This window comes from Scleropages formosus, unplaced genomic scaffold, assembly GCF_900964775.1.
Source record: "Scleropages formosus unplaced genomic scaffold, fSclFor1.1, whole genome shotgun sequence".
Classification (NCBI taxonomy): Eukaryota; Metazoa; Chordata; class Actinopteri; order Osteoglossiformes; family Osteoglossidae; genus Scleropages; species Scleropages formosus.
In genome coordinates this window covers 730,491-736,490 of record NW_021641040.1, presented here as the reverse complement: position 1 = coordinate 736,490, position 6,000 = coordinate 730,491, and positions in this window count along the sequence as shown.

Sequence of the window (6,000 nt, the reverse complement as noted above, 5' to 3'; positions counted from 1 at the left end):
CAAAAGGAAGCATTAACACTCTCCAGCACGGTTATCAACACCACCAGCACAAAACTTGAAGGCGGGACTTGTACTTTCCTTTGCTTCTTTTTATGTGGTCATCAACGCACAATACACATTCTGTTAGGGTTGGCAATCCTTTTTACACCAGTGTTTCAGTGTTTTGGGTATACACCTTTTGTGTGTGTATACGTCATACGTCATACACGTAGGAGGGGGACAATCTGGCCGACAATCAGTCACACTGTCCACAAAAAACACAGTGTACCTGATCACCTGCAACAGGTGCCAAACAAGGCTGGTAGGGAAGACCAGGCTGAAAAAAACACTTATATAGCATCTCCCATAGAACTAGGACCACTGCACTTATTAACCACTTCATAGACCACGGGTTAGACAGCCTAAACATAACAGGTCTAGAAGCTAACCGGGGACAGGTGTAGAGCGGAACAAAAGTGGATTCATGCCCTCCGCACATGAACTCCCGAGGGGCTCAATGAAAGGTAAGGTGAACCAAGCAAAGACAACCCTAACCCAAACCCCAACCCCAACCCATAGGCAAACACGCACACAACACCTTTACACACCTCCCAGCAATGCTTCAGTCACCAGCATCACTCCACCACGCAGAAACACACCTAAAACAAAAGGGACATGTTACAACCTGGAGGAGAACACATTGTTGCCAGAGCAACTGAAACACAACTGTGTGTACAAAGCCCATAACTCTCCTCAGCCTAACCATAGGATCAGAAATCGTGGTAGAGAGACAAGGAAGGTGGGGGTTAACACTCTACATTGTTTATTTTGTAAAAATGTGTTGAAAATTCATGATTGAATCTAGGAATGATGGAACAAAAGCCCCTGAGCAGCCGCATACAAGAAAATGGATCAATTCAGTAAATTATTCAGCCCTGAGAAACAGCTGAAGAAAACTCTTTGTTTTTTTGACTCTTTTCCCAAGTGAGAACCTTTCACTGACTATGTGTCTATGTGACTGCATAGCAATTGAAAGCATTAAAGAGTAAGTTGCAGGACCTGGATGGTAAAAGAAAATAACAATGGGAAACTGACAGTAAACCCATTACTCCTGACCCCATCTCTGATCCGACAGAGTTTGAGACATTCATGCGGGAACATAACAAGGGAAATGGGAAGCAGTTGCAGAGTGGGAAAAAGTGTAGTCCTAGAAGGCAAAACACACACACACACACACACACACACACACACACACACACACACACACACACACAGACACAGACATTTTCTGAAACCTCTTGTCCCATGCGGGGTCACAGGGAGCCGGAGCCTAACCCGGCAACATAGGGTGTAAGGCTGGACGGGGAGGGGACACACCCAGGATGGGACTCCAGTCCACAGCAAGGCACCCCAAGCAGGATTCAAACCCCAGACCCACCGGAGAGCAGGACCCAGCCAAACCCACTGCGCCACTGTGCCCCCTGAAGGCCAAACAGATCAGTCATATAAAAAGGAATGTAGAAAGTGGCATAAGCAGACTAGAGGGAAATGGCCTAAACAAGGTACTTTTGATCCTGTTGTGTTGAGGAATGATCGATATGCTTCAGAAAGACAAACTGGGGGATGTTGTCGTGGTGCAAGAGGATATAACAAGTATAAGTGTGAGAAATGGGAGGATTTAGTAAGGGAGAAAGTATTAGAAGTTGCCCAGATGCATGTGAACGATCTTGCCCTAAAACTGAAGACAGAACAAGCAAAAGCTGAAGCACAGGCTGCAGTGATGACCTTGGTCTCGAAGACAGTGGATCCTCCACAGATGGGTCAGCGTCACCCAGAAAAGGTAAAAGAAGAATCTCCTCTTTATTCTGTGTTACGTGCAGCCCCTCCTCCTTGTGATGGTGTTGATGAAGGAGCAGCGGGAGGAGGCGAAGGAAGGGGAGGAGGAACTTCCTGTGGCTGCACGCAGACAAAGAGCAGAGAGTGCGAAACAGCCCTGGGAGGCCCTCACCGCCAGTTGCCATTGATCCAGAGGAAATGGGACATTCAGGAACAGATTGATGTCTATAATAGCCTGCCAGATCCTGAACAGGTGGGCGGACAAAGGTTCTGGGAAGCCACTAAGGAGACCCGGACAACATCTAGCATCCCAGTGGAGGTGAGTGGACCCAGGTGCTCAGGAGAAAGCTAAAGGGGGATTGGAATGGACTGAGAGAAGGGTGGAATGCAAGAAACCGTGATCATCAGAATTGGACAATTGAATGGCAGGACCTTAAAACTCACATCGAATAAAAATATAGGAGACAAACTGATTGGACAAAAGAGAACGAAACGGTGAGTGAATGGGAACACAGGCTACAAGAATTAATAACCAACAACTCAAGCATTAGAGAAGGGGATGAGAGAAACACAGCAACTTCATCATTACTTTGTGATGGGGTTGAGATTTGAGTGAAGACTTCCTGGAACGGGAGGAAGCCGAACTGAGTGAGCTGCATCCATATGCCAATCATGCTGAGAGGAACCTGAGAGAGCAGATAGAGAAAAAGTATACAAACCGGATGTCCACTCAGCTTTCCTATTTCAGTATCAATCCCTGCAGGCACAAAGCCGGGGACGTGGATGAGGAAGAAGTGGTGTTGCTGGGAATGGACGTGGAGGTTCTCTTGGAAATGGAAAGCGCTATAACTGTGACAAATCTGGCCACTAGAAGAAAGAATGCTTGGAACTGCCCCGAAGGTGTGATGCTGGCATAGGGGTGCCGGTCCACCCTGATGAGAAAGAAGGTGGCAAGAGTCCCCACCAATGAACAACATGTACGTGTGATTGGAGCATCAGGACAGCAGTGTTCAATTTATTTTTTATTCAATTCAATTTACTTTTATAGAGCGCTCTTCTCATGCAGTGACACAGAGAGCTTTAACACAGGCATAAGGCAAGAAAAACAGATATATCAGATAAGAAACAAAGAAGACAGTTGAATAATGATTACCATAATATAGTACTTTTATAGAGATAATTATGCCTACTGGCCACGGAGGAAAGGAACAAAAACTCCTAATTGAAAATCGAGGGTGAAAAAAAAAAAAAAACCTCTGGGGGTCCAAGGGCCGGTGGCTGCCCACCCCTCCTGGGCATTCCAGATTAGTAACAATTCTAAACCAGGTAACAAGTAAAAATGATTTTGTTGATATATGGTATCTTGAATCCCCAGCTCAGAATGGTACGTCTCGTCCATCATGCCAGTTGGTCATCATCTTCAGTCAGCATGGGATTCGTCTGTCGCCGCCAGCCGGCCTCCTCAAGTCTTGTGTAGCGAGACAATGCTCAACAAGAAGAAAGAAAAGAGTTAGCAAATTGTAAACTGTTTAGGTGCTCTGTAGCTAAAGACGTGACCTCTTCCTAAGGTCTTATTGATCACAGGTACTTTAATATAACCTGCATCCGATGAATGTGGATGTTATAGTCCTGGGATATAAGAATCAATAATCTCATAAAGGTAAGCAATGCCATGTACTGCCTTATATGTCAAAAGTGGGATTTTATAATCAACTCTAAATGCAACCGAGAGCCAATGTAATGATTTAGGTACCGGTGTTATATGGTCGTACTTCCTAGTTCTAGTGGCAATTCTCACAGCAATATTTTGTACCAACTGTAGCCTGGATACAGATTGGTATGGACAACCCGATAATAAAGCATTACAATAGTCCACCCTGTTTGAAACAAAAGCATGAACCAGTTTCTAAGCATTCTGTGTACATAGGAATCACCGTAATGTTTCTTAACTGAAGGAAGCATGACTTAGTCAAAGCATTTACATGAAATGCAAATGTAGTATTGCTCAAGGTCACACAAGCAATACTGCTTTGTCATTGGTTTTACATATCTATAATCAGCATTAAACTGTCCATATTACTATATTGTACATGTAATTTTATTCATTGTTTGGGTTCAGATAGAAAGGGTAGGTACTATAAGAATGAATACTAATAAAAGATGGATCAACTTTCCCTGCTCTTCATTATTTTATAATAATGTTGTCTTTCACATTGCATATTATGTGAATAGCAAAATGAGTTCACACCTAGGGTAATTCAATAACTAAACTGTCATCATACATTCACATAAACAGTTCACCTGGGAAAGACAAGTACTTCACCTTGCGATAGGACATCCCGTATGACCACAGGGCAAATCCCAGTATTAGACCTGAAAAATGCAATCACATCACCATGTGATGGTACCGTCTCATAGATTTTTAGGTCATTGTTCGTGAATTTCTTTACATGTTGCCAAATTTGAAAGTTGAAAGAAGCTCCTTAAAGATCAAGTCGCATATGGCCTAATATGTTCTGCCATGGAAGATCATCAACTTGTACCAGAAACTTCCAAGAACGTGAATGAAAGTTCCACTGCTGGAGCATCAAACTGAAAAGACCATGTCTCCACCTAGTGCCACCATGCTGCTATCGCTGGAGTCCCATCGACCAGTAAATGAGAAAAGCTGGATTTCCACACTCAGACATACAAGCTGGAACTTGCTCTCCAGATGTGAGGGGTGATTCAACCGACTCTGCAGTTTAGATGATGTAATTCCAGCAGGTTCTGCCTGACAAAACACCTCTTATGCTGTCATAGTTGCTTTTAGGAGGGTGACTGATGGCAAGAGCACCCCTAACTGGCAACAGAACTGAATAGGAACTTGCATGTGGCCTGTGTACATAGAAGTTTCCCCACTGAAGAACCTCTACCTGACCAGTGAGTGACTGTGGTGTCATGTTTCCTGTGCTCTTGTCATTCAGTGGGTGACTCCTGGGATGTGGGTTTGGGTGTGAGTTCAAATTGAAATGTCTGTGTGGAGTTTATATGTTTCCCCTGTGTTTGAGTGGGTTTCCTCCCACAGTTTGAAGACATAGGTTTCAGGCGAATCGGTGATTCTAAATTGTCCATGGTGTTTGTGAGGCTACCCTGTAATGGGCTGGTTGTCAGAAACCTATCCTGGAGTTACAGGACACTAAGCTAGGAGGGGTACACCCTGGATGAAATACCCTCTTGCTTGAAATCCAAAAAGCCAGAAGGATTGTGAGGCCCCATTTTCATGGTCTGTACTCATACCGTGACCCTGGGCAAGTGCCATGCACTTATATGTCATGCATCATGGTGGCTGGAGGAGGGAGAAGCCTTGGCAGTCATTCTTACACTGCCACTGCGCAAAAGCATTGAAGCAAAGTGAACACGAGACAGGGAAGCAACTGGTAAGAGCTGATGGTACAACTACAGTACATTACTGTGCTTCTGTCTCATCTGATCGATGCATAACGTTTAAAATTTTTTTGCACTTGCTTCTGATAGATTTCATCATACTGATATTTCTTTCCGGAAACTGAAAATTGGGTGTTAGAAGCCTAGAGATGTTATACCAAAATTTAATTACATTTACCTGTATTCATTTAGCAGATGCTTTTCTCCAAAGCGATGTACATCTCAGAGAAAATACAATTTGTGTATTACAGTAGGAGAAAGGGACACGTAGATGCAGACATGTGATTCTTAAGTAAACCTAGTTTACATTTACATCTACATTTATTCATTTAGCAGATGCTTTTGTCCAAAGCGACATACATCTCAGCAAAAGTACAATTTATGCATTATATTAAGAGAAGGAAACATGGCTGCAGACATGAAAGACTCAAGCAAACCCAATTTGTTACCTACCACTTGGTGCACCAAGGTTCATTGTTCAAGTAGGTGCATAAAACACAGGATAGACAAATCCTGATACCCTCCCATCAATTTTTTTTCTTAAATATTATAAGATACAAATAAGCAAGTACAATGCCAGAGTGGTGGCTGAATAAAGATTGTATCTGGGGATGCTTATGGAATTACGATGAGTGAAAAGTTACACCATAAACGAGCTGGAGAGATCTTGGGCGAAGTGGATCTAGAAAAGGTGAGTTTTCAGACCCTTCTTGAATACAGACAGAGTTTCCGCAGTTCTGAGTGACAGAGGAAGGTCAT